This window comes from Aegilops tauschii, chromosome 3, assembly GCF_002575655.3.
Source record: "Aegilops tauschii subsp. strangulata cultivar AL8/78 chromosome 3, Aet v6.0, whole genome shotgun sequence".
In the NCBI taxonomy this organism is placed as follows: domain Eukaryota; kingdom Viridiplantae; phylum Streptophyta; class Magnoliopsida; order Poales; family Poaceae; genus Aegilops; species Aegilops tauschii.
This window is the reverse complement of record NC_053037.3, coordinates 45,160,795-45,177,222: the sequence shown is the minus strand read 5'-3', so window position 1 is coordinate 45,177,222 and position 16,428 is coordinate 45,160,795.

Genomic DNA, 16,428 nt, shown 5'->3' with positions numbered 1-16,428 from the left:
TTAGCCCATGGTTATTGTGGCCTAGTTTTAAAAAATAGGTTATTGCAGCCACTAGCAAACCGCGGAAAAAGAACTGCAATGACTACAAGCAAACAAATAAAGAAGACAACAAGGAAATAAATAAGCAAGCAACTTACGCTAGGCTATCACAGCTATCACACATATTACATCCACTGGGCATCAAAGTTCGCCACCAGTGCAAATAAACGCGCCGACAAAAGAATATACAAAACTGAGAGCACTTCAGAAGGCACTAGGCCTGGCCACGTCGGGCCCCCCAAATAGCTGAAGAAGCTGAGTAGACCTCAGTTGTCGATAGATGCATCAACACTAGATTTAAGGCATGATGGTGTGCACGGCAGTCCTCTGACATCTTCATTGCATCTTTGACTTCAAGTCAGAGCTGAGCTAAAGCAAGCCTTTCCGCTTTAAGTTGAGACTGAAGAAGTCGAACTGATAGAGGCAGCGACTGCACAGAGGTTGTCTCACACCTGCTGGTGAGTAGCTTCAACTCACTGTCTTCATTAAGACAGGACCTTGGGGTCATCTCGCTGTCCTCAAGATGGTTTGGCTCACTATCTTCCCTAAAGTTCTGCCTGGCGTAAGAGATACGAGTCTGAAAGAGAAACAAGGAGACACGTAACAGGTTTCACAATTATATAAGCAAATAAATGGATTTGTTCTGCATAAGGAACATGTTTTTACAACTACAATTTGAAACTGGTAGTTGTTGCAAACATCCAATCAGATGTAAATAGCAAAGCAAACAGCAGTGGAGGAAATGATGCCTATCCAAATCTATACTAGAACAAAGTTTGAAGGCTTGAGAAGGATGAACTTACATTACATGTTAACACGGGCTGGACAAAGCCCTTCTCCACGTTGATGGAAGGATAATTCAATAAATTCACCAAAGAAAATTCTTTATAAGCGTTGCCTTTATTCTACATTTTGCAAAGAGTAAATATAGATCAAATAATATTGGAAGAAATAGAGGATAATGAAGCTCAGGTGCAGACTGATGATACATAATCAAATAGCAATTAATTAAGTACAGCGTTACAAGGCAAAAGGGAGAGAGGTACTGACAAGAGCAATGCAGAGCCCATTATTGTTTTGAGATTGTATGATCCTTTGAGCAAGGAGATTCATCTGAAATTAGTTTTCATACAAGAGAGAAGGTAAGGCACAAGCAGAAATTTAGGAGTTCAAATTTTGAATTGATATCATAGACAGTACCTGACGCTGGGCTCCCAGCTGTTCTAATAGGGGTTTGGCCACTGGAGTAGGGGTAAAGTGTGGTACAGTTGGGCCTGTGTTTTCTATGGCTGCTGATCTATCTGATTTAACAGGTATCACTACCTTTTCCAAATACCTAGTTTGTACTCCTTGAGGATCTGCACTCACCCTCTTCCTTTTGGACATCTATTACGAAAGAACAACATTTGACTGGAAAAACATAGTGTGACGACACATGGAATAAGTACAGAAAATGGATAGGTATGGCATATACTCATATATGATGCTTAAACTAAGCAGATGGTGTAACAAAGTAGAAGTAATGCAAGAGGTCAGATGCAAAATATGTGCGACCAATACAACTTTGCAAAGTTAGAGCAAGCACCTTGATGGGTGAATAAGATAGGCCATCCTCCACCATGCCAAGTTTGTTAGCCAGTGGATCGTTCTGCAATATTCCTCTCATGCGCCCATTCTCATATTCATTTTGATAATGTTCAATATCTGACATGCATGAAAACATAAAAACAAGTGAGATTTTCTTTGTAATGCAGAAGTGATTCTAATCCAATACTGCCTCCCTGTAAACCCCTTTGTGCTATCTCTGCAATTCTTTTAAAAGATGCCATGCATGCTGTAATTTGTTGTGTGCATTAATATAATGTGGCCTACTAATCAAAATATGAGAGCTCCAGAAGTGATGACACTTCGCAGATGATAGCTTCAACATATAGTAAAGAAGAACAAGTTGACCTGACCTGACAGATTCAAAATATACTAGGGGAGAACAACTCGACCTGACCAGTCGACCGCAAGAGAAGAGTATCATCTTAAAGAAGAGCAGAAGAGCAAGCAGATTGAAGATATTACAAGTCTTTCAATACAATGTTGGTTGGCCACCCATGATGAACTAGAGCGCACAGAGAAATACTATTCTTTCCGGTCTCTCCATATGCGGCTCACATGCATTTCAAAACTAAAGTAGGAACATTTAGCTAACCAATTAAACATCTCTCAGTTTTACTAATATCAGCAATAATATCAGATATGAATTTGTACAACTAAGCTTGTTTAGCTCGATGGGTGGAGCAGTGCTATTATGACACGAACCACGTAGGCTGATTGTGGTCATCATAAAATGGGGAAAACTTAAGCATGATGAGTACAGTGTTGACCGTGGCAGTGGGATGGCAGATCTAAAGCTGCAAACCACGCAAAGGGTAGTTAGCAACCGATGTTTGCTTTGAAATAACAACTAAGATTTGGTATGGACAAGAAAGTACGGTCAACAAGTGACAAAGAAATGCAATTATGCTGTCTCTCTATATGTCGCGACATGCATTTGGAAACTCAAGTGGGACCTTTAGCTAACCAATTAAATGTGTCAGTTAACTAATATCAGTATCATATCACAATCATATTTGAACAACTAAGCTTTCAAATTCTAAGTGTTGTGTTGTTTAGCTTGAAGGGTGGAGTAATGCTAGTACGATAGAAAGCACCTACACAGATCATAGTAGAGTAGATAAAAGGGGAAAACCCTAAGCATCAAGAGAAAAATCAGGAAAGTGGAACTAGCTGGACCAGTGGGTGGCGCACATGCTTTTCGAAACGAATATAGGAACATTAGGTGACCAATTAAACGTTCTCTATTTTAGTGATATGAGCATCATATCAGATTCGTATTTCAACACATAAGCTTTGGGTTGAGGTCTTGAGGAGCAGTGCTAGCACGACACGAAGCACCTACGATGATGGTAGTGAATATAAAGGGGGGAAACCATAAGCTTTACGAGTATAGTGCCCGTGCGATGGCGGATCTGAAGGTGCAAACTGGACAAAGCTACTTCGCAACCAATGTTTGCTTTCAACTAGCCACTACGATTTGGTACGGACAAGAAAAGTACAGTAAACAAATTACGATCTATTTTCCGGGTGAGATCAATAACTTAAGCACATATGGAAGAGTACAACCTCTCTTGCGACGTCGTGTAGGCCTATGCTGATACGTTGAGGGTGCTGCGGGTGCGATGGCTGTCGACGGCGGGGAAGAAGACTTTAGACGGCAGACGGCCGGGTCGGGGGATATATCCTGTTGCCGTGGACGAGGCGGTCGTAGGAGCAGCAACGGCAAGGTGGACGACAACGTCGATGAAGCGAGAGGAGGCGATGAAAGGATCCTGGTCCAGCGCCATGGATGAGAGACGTCCATCTCTTGCAGTGGACGACGGGGTAGGGGTAGCGGCTCCGGCAAGGTGGAGGATGGGGTGGCGGACGGAGGAGGCTGGCCGCAGTGCGGAGGTTGTCGTGCCGCCGACGGTGTATGAATGGGGAAATGGAGGGGAGGGGGATCTCAAACTTTGGGACGCGCTTCTCTGAAATGGGGGAAAGTTACGAACTTATCCCCCGTTTAAAATTTCGGACATCACGTCGGTTGGGGATAGGACGGTAATCTCGCATCTCCCAAATATTTGCCGGTAACTATTTCGGGCGAGGAGAGGGTGTTTTGCCGCCCACGGTTGGCGCCCACGGTGTATGAACGGGCCTGACAGGTAGGGCGGTTGTGTCACGTCTGATGGAAGTTACACATCTGCCCCTATTTAAAGTATTAGCCTACATCGATTTCGGACGAGGGGAGTTTGTTTTGCCGCCCACCGTATATGAATGGGGAAATGGAGGAAGAGACACATGTCTTTCGGACGAGCTTGAATCAAATGTGTTTTGCCGCCCATGTTTGGCGCCCACCGTGTCTGAATGGGCTCAGAGGCCGTCGTGTCACGTCTGATTGAAGTTACTAGTCTACCCCTATCGACAGCAGTGTAAATCCGGTCGATAAGGATGTCAAGTGTCAGGGGTAGACAGTAATTTCCATTTCGCAAACACTTGCTTCGGGCAGCCCACAAATTATAGCGGGTGTTTAGCCGCTTCATTCAAAACTTGGGAGAATTAGCATTCACATTTGCCCTGGGACCTGGCAAACTAAATTCAAATCCAATTTGTATTCGATTACGAATATCCACAGATAATTATACGTTTTGTTATTTATTTCTTCAAAACCACAACAAAGATTTATTCCACCTTTATATATGATTATGATTTAGAAATACCGTGATCTTCGAATTCAGTAGGTTGGATACACTCTGAGTCAAACAGTTATTTCATCCAATACAATATGCTCACACGAAAAATAGTTCACCTTATGTCAATCATACAAGTACTAAGGATTACCTCGCCTAAAAAATTCGGATCATTACAACACATGGACAACATAGGGGATCTTGCAACATAATCCATTCAGAGACATGACACAACATGCAAGTACAATAATCTAATGACAATTTCAACTGGTATCTAAAGAAGAACCGGGATTACCTTGGGCTTCAGATAGCAGAAACAGCAGGACCTCCTCCGTCTTCAAATGCAACATTCTTACTTCCTCCAATTCTTGGGTTGCTTGCATAATGCGTGCCGCTAATTCCGTAATTTCCAGCCTCAAGATAAAGATTACCTCATTCATGGCAGCCACACCATCTCTTTCTGCCTCTAGTAGAGCCTCAAGCACTATAATATCTATGCTCAGACTGCTCTCCGGCGGTGTTGCCTCTGAACTGCTACCATCTGGTAACATGGATGGCGCACTGCTTCCACAAATAGATTCTAGGGTTGTACATTGTGTCCTAGTGTGAAGGGCATCCTGAAAGGTTTCTGCTGGACATCAGTAAGAGATAGTTATCGTATGATCCAGGCAGTAAGCTTACATGGTAAACGACGGACGAATTACTGCCGATCATGGCAAACTATATTTAAATGGTTCGAAGCAGCATCAGCCGAAAAGAAATTAAAATGGTAAGATGAAACTAGGGATGTAAGTGGCAAATAAACGACATCCGCCAGTCCCATCTAGTTAGTTTTTGCTACCTCCCTAGTTCATTTTTCTCAAAAAACAAAAACTCTTTTGAACTATCATACCACTAGTGGACTTTAATCAGGATTAAACGGGACCCAGTTGACATCCCTAGTTGAAAGGGAGTGTACAACCGCTATATTTAAGTTGCCAAGGCATCTAAGCAGTTGAAATAATCTGAGAAAGCACTTAACAGTGTGGCCTCATATAAACTACGAAGACAGTCTTGTGATGAAGTTGAGAGGAAAAGTTAAGGACTCAAATGAAATAGGCATGCATTTCTTTACGATAGTACAGCAGGCACTGCAGACATATTGGCCAACTCAGGTATAGCGTAACAACAAATAAGCATTCGAATCAAGCAATCACTACTAGGAAAAGGGCTATAGATGGAATGGCCACTAATGGCGCACCAGACATGTGGTGCACCACTACTATATAGCAGTGGCGCACCATGTGCTGGTGCGCCATTAGTGTGAAAGACACTAATGGCGCACCAGACCCACAGTGCGCCACTAGTAACATTATTTTTTCCAAACATACTAATGGCGCACCAGGGCACAGTGCGCCATTACTAGTTCTAACTAGTAATGGCGCACCAGCCACATAGTGCGCCACTACTATATTTTTTTTTATTTTTTTGCAAAACTACTAATGGCGCACCAGGGAACAGTGCGCCATTACTAGTTTAAACTAGTAATGGCGCACTGTTCCCTGGTGCGCCATTAGTGTTTTTTTTTGCAAAACTACTAATGGCGCACCACCAGCAGGTGCGCCATTAGTAACCAGGGTTACTAATGGCGCATTTGTTGGTGGTGCGCCATTAGTAACCTGGGACGAGCTAGATATTTTGGACAGCCACACCTACCCACTCACTTTCCCCACTTCATTCTCTCCACATCCTCCTCCAAGCTTGTCTCGGCTGCCTCCTCCTCCTCACCTCATTTGCACCATAAATTCATCCAAATTAAGTGGTTAAATTACCTTTTTTGATAGGTAAGTAAGGGGGAAGCTATCTTTATGTTGTTCTCCCTCCAACAACGTGCACATGCACTTTTTATGGCCTAGCTAGATCTATGTATGTTTGTGGTGTTGCATATATGTTTGTGTTTGCAGGTGCCGGTATTTGAAATGCGATAGTTGCCAATATTTTGCCTGAATGTTGATTCATTTCCGTTTCGGCGAGAATTTTGGCACTATGCATTCTTTTTGGTCCTATTTTAAGGGAAAGTCATGCCAAATTTTTTCTTGGTTCTAAAATATCGTTTTGCTCTACCCCGCAGGCGACCTTGGTCCGCACGATGACCGAAGGCATCGTGAATAGGTTTTTGAGCTCCGTGAAGGCCGAGATGCTTAAAAAGAACGAGACAGAGATAAGATGTCCGTGTCGAAGATGCAAGCTGAAGAGCCTTATTGCGGACCCGGATTCCGGGCAGGTGCGGGACCACCTGCTCTTGCGTGGTTTCATGGATGGCTATCGGTGGCAAGGTGATGAAGATGACTATGAAGTCGTCCATGGGGGGCGGGCAAGAAATGAGGAAGGGCAGCAAGACAACCACCGCGTCTCAGGCGGGCGAGAAGACGAAGAATCTCCAGGACATGATCACGACGGTGATGCTGTACACAGTCATCATGTAGAAGATGCCGGACATGATGATAAGGAAGATGCGGGAGCAGACAAAGGGCATGATCATGAAGATGAAGATGCCGGCGGAGCAGACGACGATGGACCATCGATGGGCTGGGTGTAGGACCCTCATATTCAAGAGCTGCTTCTCAAGCAGACGGATAACGCAAGAGCTGCCGCCCGAGAGAAAGCCAAGCTGGATCAACTGGAGATAGACACGGTTACTCCATTGTATGAAGGATGCAGGCCCGAGGATACCCGCCTGAAAGTAACGCTCATGGCTCTGGAGATGAAGGTAAAACACAAAATGACCGACGCATGCTTCGACGAGAACATGTCATTCTGGCAAGAACGTCTTCCCAAGGGGAACAAGTGCCCGACCAGTTTCGAGGAGGCGAAGAAAATCGTGTGTCCTCTGGATTTACCGCACGTGAAATACCATGTGTTCATGAACAATTGCATCATTTATCGGGACGAGCACGCGGAGTCTACCATATGTCCGGTGTGCGGCGTCACTCGATACAAGAAGAGGAAGAAAGCTCCTCGAAAAGTGGTGTGGTACTTTCCGATCACTCCTCGTCTGCAGCGGTATTTCACGGACTCTAAGGTAGCAAAGCTCCTGCGTTGGCACGCGGATAGGGAGGAGAAGAAGCGAGAAGAAGACGCAAATGATCCGGAGATAAATAAAAAAGACAAGATGCTGAGTCACCCTAAGGATGGGAGCCAGTGGCAAGCATTGAACTTCGAACACCGAGAATTTGGGAAGGATCCAAGGAACATCGTGCTGGGCGCAAGCACCGATGGAGTCAATCCGTTTGGTAGCCAGAGAAGCACACATAGCACCTGGCCTGTGTTTGTGTGGATGTACAACCTTGCCCCCTGGTTGTGCATGAAGAGGAAGTACATTCACATGAGTATGCTAATTGAAGGGCCGAAACAACCAGGGAACGACATCAATCTGTATCTGGGGCTGCTGAAAGAGGAGCTAGACACGCTGTAGAAAACACCAGCCAATACGTGGGACGCCGCAGAGAAAGAATATTTCCCTATGAGAGACGCACTGCTCACGACGGTGCACGACTATCTCGGTTACGGATATCTCGCGGGGCAGGTGGTCCACGGATTTTCTGGATGCGTCAGGTGCATGGATGACACAACATATTGCCAGCTAGATAGAGATCCCGGGTCTTCGAAAACCGTGTTCATGGGACATCGAAGGTGGATTCGCGACGATGACCCGTGGAGGAAACGCAAGGATCTGTTCGATGGTGAAACCGAACCCCGAAGACGCCCGCATACGAGGAGCGGCGAGGAAATAGACGAGCTGTTGAAAAATTGGAAAGATTGCCCACTGCCGGGAAAGAAGCAAAAGGCGCCAGAGCCGGGAAAGAAGCGAAAGGCGCCAGAACCGCTGCTGAAGGTATGGAAAACGAGGTCTGTTTTCTGGGACTTGCCGTACTGGAAGATCCACCGTGTGCCTCACAGCCTTGATGCCATGCATATCACAAAGAACGTGTGCGAGAGTCTGCTTGGTACCCTGCTCAACATGCCAGAGAGGACCAAAGATGGGCCGAAAGCAAGGGCAGACTTGAAATCAATGGGCATCAGGGAGGAGCTTCACGCTAATGATGATGATGATGATGATGAGGCGAAGCAGGACACGGAAAGTCGTTGCAAAGGCAAAAAGGCCAAGAAGACCGGAAATGACTTCCCTCCCGCGTGCTTCACTCTAAGTCAGGAGGAGATCGAACAATTTTTCACCTGCCTCTTAGGAGTAAAACTTCCTTACGGTTACGCGGGGAAGATAAGCAGATACCTAGACTCAGCGAAGCAGAAGTTCAGCGGGATGAAGTCTCACGACTGTCACGTGCTTATGACGCAGATACTTCCAGTTGCAATCTGTGGGATCATGGATGCGCACGTCCGTGAAACGCTATTTGGCCTATGCAACTTTTTTGACGTCATCTCTCGGAAGTCGGTTGGCGTGAGGCAACTCAGAAGGCTACAGGAAGAGATCGTGGTGATACTATGCGAGCTTGAGATGTACTTCCTGCCCGCATTCTTTGACGTTATGGTGCATCTGCTGGTCCATATCGTGGAGGATATCATCCAACTCAGGCCGACGTTCCTGCACAGCATGATGCCGTTCGAAAGGATAAATGGTGTCATCAAAGGATACGTTCGCAACATGTCACGTCCAGAGGAAAGCATAGCCAAGGGCTTTCTGACCGAAGAGTGCATCTCCTACTGCACGAATTATCTAGGCATCGAGAACCCCATTGGTCTGCCCGTCAACAGGCACCTCGGCAGGCTCGCTGGATGGGGTCACCGTGAGGGTCGCCGCGAAATGCATGTCAACTTCGATGGTCGACTCGCCGACTTTGAAAGAGCAAACCTAGTCGCGCTACAACACATAGACGTGGTCGATCCTTGGGTGGTAGAACACAAAACCTTTATTGAGAAGACGTACAATGACCGAGGCCAACAGAGGACGGACGGAGATATAATCAAAGAGCACAACTCATGTTTCACGCGTTGGTTCAAGCAGAAGCTTCTGTCGTACCCTTTACATGAGGATTCTTCCGCGGAAGAACAACTCATATTCGCCTTGTCACAGGGTGCCGAGCACAACCTGATGACATATGAGGCGTACGATATCAACGGCTACACATTCTACACCGAGGACAAGGACATGAAGAGCGATGGTTATCAGAACTCTGGGGTAACGATGGAATCCTACACCGGTAACGACAAGGAAAGATACTATGGAAGGATCGAGGAGATCTGGGAGCTGAGCTACGCTGGAGAGAAGGTCCCAATGTTCCGTGTCAGATGGGCCAAGAGCGTCATAAAAGAAGACCGGTATTTCACCACCATGGTTATACCGGAAGCCAAATCCAAGACCGCAGGCGCGAACGTCACCGTGAAAAATGAGCCATGGGTACTGGCTTCCCAAGTGAACCAATGCTTCTTCATTACCGACCCGTCAAAGCCCAGTCATGTTGTCGTGAGGAGAGGCAAAAGGAAGATCATCGGAATGGATGGAGTCGCCAATGAGCAAGACTTCGGCAAGTACGGCGACCCGAAGATGGAACATGACGACGACGATGAAGTATCAGCATACACCACAAGAAGAAGCAGGACCACCCTACCTAAAGGACGTCCGTTCAAGAGAAGAACTCCATTTAAAAAAAATAAGGGCAAGAAGATTGTGAACAGATAGCTAGCTAAGATCGATTGTATTTAAATTGTAGCCTTCATTTCTCGATTGTATTTCATGGGCACTTTTTGAACTCATGAATATTTTTAAATTTCATGGACACTCGATCTCGATCCCCCTCCATCTCGATCGCTATCCCACCTCGCCAGATCCGGTCCCCCTCGCCGCCGAGCACCCCCCGCACCCTCTACCCCGCTCCACCGGCCGCCGTCGCCGACCCCCCGCACCCTCCCCCGCTCCACCGCCGCCGATGACCCACCGCATCCTCCCCTGCTCCACCGCCGCCGACGACCCACCGCACCCTCCTCGGCCCGCTCCACCGCCGCCGACGACCCCCCGCACCCTCCCCGGCCCGCTCCACCGTCACAAATGAATGCAACTAAAATTGCAAAAAAACAAATTTGATTATATTTTCAAATAATAAATTTGATGATTTTTTCATGTTCATAAATATTTTCAAATAACAAATTTGATTATATATTTTAAAAAATTATTACTGTTTTTATAAAAAATTATTACTGTGTCATTCTGGCAAACCCAGATAAGGATAACTTCCTCGTGCCTTACTTTCCCGAGTAAGTCATCTCCTAACCGCCCCGTAACATATGATTTCTTAGATTTCGATCGTTCTTTTTTTCTAAAATTCCGTGTTCTGTGCAGTGACACACATTGCACACTCATCCTCTTAAGCCCGAAATATTCCATGGCCACGTATTTCGACCCGGACCATGACTCCAAGATAGACTACACAAATATCAAGAAAGTTCTTGATGATGCTCTCCCCGGCTACGCCGCATCTGGAGGCACCTTTAAGAGGCCAGCTCGTAGGCACGGCAGGCACGTGTTCACCCACAATACGACGTTCCCCTGCGTCAAGCAGCCGCCTGGCGGTCAGAAGGATGCCTACTACGCCCTCCATCACATGCGGGCGATCGTACGGGACCATAATCACCTTCTGCTACCAAATAATCTCAAAGATTGGGCCGCAGGCGGCAATCCAGGACGCGGACATCCGACAAGAATTCTTTCGCATCCAGTCGGAGTTTGCAGAAATCATCCATCAAGATGTCCTTCGTACCTCGGGGCAGTTCTACCTCAAATTTCAACCGTCCAACAGTGAGATAGACACAACGCTACAAATGCAGGCTGACAACGCCCGCGACTTCATGACCATCACGACAGACGGCGGCTTCATCCACGCTCCGGTCCCATGAGTCGAGTCGAAAGTAGTGATGCTATGTGTAGTTCTAAAACATTGATTAGCTCATGTTGTAATTAAAATTTAATGAACTTGTATGTCTCTATGGTTTGGACAGTCGTTTAACTTAGATGTAATCGATGCTATTTATTAGTAGGACCATGAATCGTGCTATTAATGTCTTGCTTTTCTCTTCCGATCCTTTTGTTGCATACTTATATATTGCTTATGTATTGTATGTTGTTTGGCTAGTGCATAGAGATGCCGTCGTATGTCGTGTACAAGGGTAAGGTTCCCGGAGTCTACGACGACTGGGAGGAGTGTCGGAGACAGGTTCACCGTTTCAGCGGTAACAGTTACAAAGGGTACACCACTAGGGCGGAGGCGGAATCTAGATACGCGCGCTATCTAGCGGGAGAGAGGAGGGAACGTTGGAGGAACCGGATGAAGACCAGTTTCATCGTGATGATGCTCATCGTGATGACCGCAGCTCTCTTCTATGTGATGGTAGTTTAGATGATCGATATCGACTTGTAATGTGAAGACAAACTCGCTACTCACGGTCTCGAGACTTGTAATGTTCTATCTTTGTTCGGTCTTTTGAATTCAGAGACTAATATGATGAATTGTATTCGGAGACTAATCTTCTATTGTATTCGATGAATCTGTTGTTGCTGTGTGGTGCTGTTTATATTCTGTCCAATAATATATTTTGTAATCTATGCAAATATCAGAAAAGAAAAAAATAATAATCCCTAATATACATACTGTTGGGGAACGTAGCAGAAATTCAAAATTTTCTACGCATCACCAAGATCAATCTATGGAGTAATCTAGCAACGAGGGAAAGGGGAGTGCATCTACATACCCTTGTAGATCGCGATGCAGAAGCGTTGCAAGAACGCGGATGAGGGAGTCGTACTCGTAGCGATTCAGATCGCGGTTGATTCCGATCTGAGCACCGAAGAACGGTGCCTCCGCGTTCAACACACGTGCAGCCCGGTGACGTCTCCCACGCCTTGATCCAGCAAGGAGAGAGGGAGAGGTTGGGGAAGACTCCATCCAGCAGTAGCACGACGGCGTGGTGGTGATGGAGGAGCGTGGCAATCCTGCAGGGCTTCAGCAAGCACCGCGGGAGAGGAGGAGGAGGGAGAGGGGTAGGGCTGCGCCGAAAGAGAGACGTTCTCATGTCTTGGGCAGCCCCAAACCTCAACTATATATAGGGGGGAAGGGGCTGCGCCCCCTCTAGGGTTTCCACCCCCAAGGGCTGGCGGCCAGCCCTAGATCCCATCTAGGGGGGGCGGCCAAGGGGAGGAGAGGGGGGGGCGCCACTAGGGTGGGCCTTAAGGCCCATCTGGACCTAGGGTTTGCCCCCTCCCACTCTCCCATGCGCCTTGGGCCTTGGTGGGGGGGCGCACCAGCCCACCTGGGGCTGGTCCCCTCCCACACTTGGCCCACGCAGCCTTCTGGGGCTGGTGGCCCCACTTGGTGGACCCCCGGGACCCTCCCGGTGGTCCCCGTACATTACCGATATCACCCGAAACTTTTCCGGTGACCAAAACAGGACTTCCCATATATAAATCTTTACCTCCGGACCATTCCGGAACTCCTCGTGACGTCCGGGATCTCATCCGGGACTCCGAACAACATTCGGTAACCACGTACATACTTTCCCTATAACCCTAGCGTCATCGAACCTTAAGTGTGTAGACCCTACGGGTTCGGGAACCATGCAGACATGACCGAGACGTTCTCCGATCAATAACCAACAGCGGGATCTGGATACCCATGTTGGCTCCCACATGTTCCACGATGATCTCATCGGATGAACCACGATGTCGGGGATTCAATCAATCCCGTATACAATTCCCTTTGTCTACTGGTATGTTACTTGCCCGAGATTCGATCGTCGGTATCCCTATACCTTGTTCAATCTCGTTACTAGCAAGTCTCTTTACTCGTTCCGTAACTCACATCATCTCGTGATCAACTCCTTGGTCACATTGTGCACATTATGATGATGTCCTACCGAGTGGGCCCAGAGATACCTCTCCGTTTACACGGAGTGACAAATCCGAGTCTCGATTCGTGCCAACCCAACAGACACTTTCGGAGATACCCGTAGTGCACCTTTATAGCCACCCAGTTACGTTGTGACGTTTGGCACACCCAAAGCATTCCTACGGTATCCGGGAGTTGCACAATCTCATGGTCTAAGGAAATGGTACTTGACATTAGAAAAACTCTGAGCAAACGAACTACACGATCTTGTGCTAGGCTTAGGATTGGGTCTTGTCCATCACATCATTCTCCCAATGATGTGATCCCGTTATCAACGACATCCAATGTCCATGGTCAGGAAACCATAACCATCTATTGATCAACGAGCTAGTCAACTAGAGGCTTACTAGGGACATGGTGTTGTCTATGTATCCACACGTGTATCTGAGTTTCCTATCAATACAATTCTAGCATGGATAATAAACGATTATCGTGAACAAGGAAATATAATAATAACCAATTTATTATTGCCTCTAGGGCATATTTCCAACAGTCTCCCACTTGCACTAGAGTCAATAATCTAGTCCACATCACCATGTGATTAACACTCATAGGTCACATCACCATGCGACCAACATCCAAAGAGTTTACTAGAGTCAACAATCTAGTTCACATCACTATGTGATTAACACTCAATGAGTTCTGGTTTGATCATGTTATGCTTGTGAGAGAGGTTATTAGTCAACGGGTCTGAACCTTTCAGATCCGTCTGTGCTTTACGAATATCTATGTCATCTTGTGGATGCTACCACGCGCTACTTGGAGCCATTTCAAATAACTGCTCTACTATACGAATCCGGTTTACTTACTCAGAGTCATCCGGATTAGTGTCAAAGTTCGCATCGACGTAACCCTTTACGACGAACTCCTTTTCACCTCCATAATCGAGAAAATTCCTTAGTCCACTAGATACTAAGGATAAGTTCGACCGCTGTCATGTGATCCATTCCCGGATCACTATTGTACCCCTTGACCAACTCATGGCAAGGCACATTACATGTGCGGTACACAGCATAGCATACTATAGAGCCTACGTCTAAAGCATAGGGGACGACCTTCGTCCTTTCTTTCTCTTCTGCTGTGGTCAGGTCTTGAGTCTTACTCAATACTCACACCTTGTAACACAGCCAAGAACTCCTTCTTTGCTGATCTATTTTGAACTCTTTCAAAATCATGTCAAGGTGTGCGTTCTTTGAAAGTATCATCAGGCGTCTTGATCTATCTCTATAGATCTTGATGCCCAATATGTAAGCAGCTTTATCCAGGTCTTCCTTTGAAAAACTCCTTTCAAACAACCCTTTATGCTTTCCAGAAATTTTACATCATTTCGGATCAACAATATGTCATTCACATATACTTATCAGAAATGTTGTAGCGCTCCCACTCACTTTATTGTAAATACAAGTTTCTAACAAACTTTGTATAAACCCAAAAACTTTGATCACTCCATCAAAGCGTATATTCTGACTCCGAGATGCTTGCTCTAATCGATGGAAGGATCGGTGGAGCTATCATACCTTTTAGCATCCTTAGGATCGCCAAAACCTTTCTGATTGTATCACATACAACCTTTCCTTACGAAAACTGGTAAGGAAACTTGTTTTGACATCCATCTGCCAGATTTCATAAATGCAGCTAATGCTAACATGGTTCCGACGGACTTAAGCATCGCTACGGATGAGAAAATCTCATCGTAGTCAACTCCTTGAACTTGTGGAAATATTCTTAGCCACAAGTCGAGCTTCATAGACGGTAACATTACTGTCCACGTCCGTCTTCTTCTTAAAGATCCATTTATCTCGGATTTCATGGCTTCTAACCATTTGTCGGAATATGGGCCCACCATCGCTTCTCCACAGCTCATAGATTCATCGTTGTCAAACAACATGACTTCCAAGACAGGATTACGCATTACTCTGAAGTAGTACGCATCCTCGTCATCCTACGAGGTTTGGTAGTGACTTGATCCGAAGTTTCATGATCACTATCATAAGCTTCCCCTTCAATTGGTGTAGGTGCCACAGGAACAACTTCCTGTGCCCTACTACACACTAGTTGAAGTTATGGTTCAATAACCTCATCAAGTCTCCACCATCCTCCCACTCAATTCTTTCGAGAGAAACTTTTCCTCGAGAAAGGACTCGTTTCTAGAAGTAATTACTTTTGCTTCCAGATCTGAAATAGGAGGTATACCCAACTGTTTTGGGTATTCTATGAAGACGCATTTATCCGCTTTGGGTTCGAGCTTATCAGCCTGAAACTTTTTCACATAAGCATCGCAGCCCCAAACTTTTAAGAAACGACAACTTAGGTTTCTCTAAACGGTGTCGTCTCAACGGAATTGCGTGGTGCCCCTTTTAAAGTGAATGCGGTTATCTCTAATGCCTAACCCATAAACGATAGTGGTAATTCGATAAGAGACATCATGGTATGCACCATATCCAATAGGGTGCAGTTATGATGTTCGGACACACCATCACACTATGGTGTTCCAGGCGGTATTAATTGTGAAACACTTTCCACAATGTCTTAATTGTGTGCCAAACTCGTAACTCAGATACTCATCTCTATGATCATATCATAGACATTTTATCCTCTTGTCACGACGATCTTCAACTTCACTTTGGAATTACTTGAACCTTTCAATAATTCAGACTTGTGTTTTATCAAGTAAATACACTCAGCATCTACTCAAATCATCTGTGAAGTAAGAACATAACGATATCCACTGCATGCCTCAGTACTCATTGGACTGCATACATCAAAATGTATTACTTCCAATAAGTTGCTCTCTTGTTCCATCTTACTGAAAACGAGGCCTTTCAGTCATCTTGCCCATGTGGTATGATTTGCATGTCTCAAGTGATTCAAAACCAAGTGAGTCCAAACGATCCATCTGCATGGAGTTTCTTCATGCATATATACCAATAGACATGGTTCGCATGTCTCATTCTTTTCAAAAACGAGTGAGTCCAAAGATCCATCTACATGGAGCTTCTTCATGCGTTCTATACCAATATGACTCAAATGGCAGTGCCATAAGTATGTGGTACTATCATTACTATTTTATATCATTTGGCACGAACATGTGTATCATTGCGATCGAGATTCATTTTAGGTGCAAGACCATTGAAGGTATTATTCAAATAAATAGAGTAACCATTATTCTCCTTAAATGA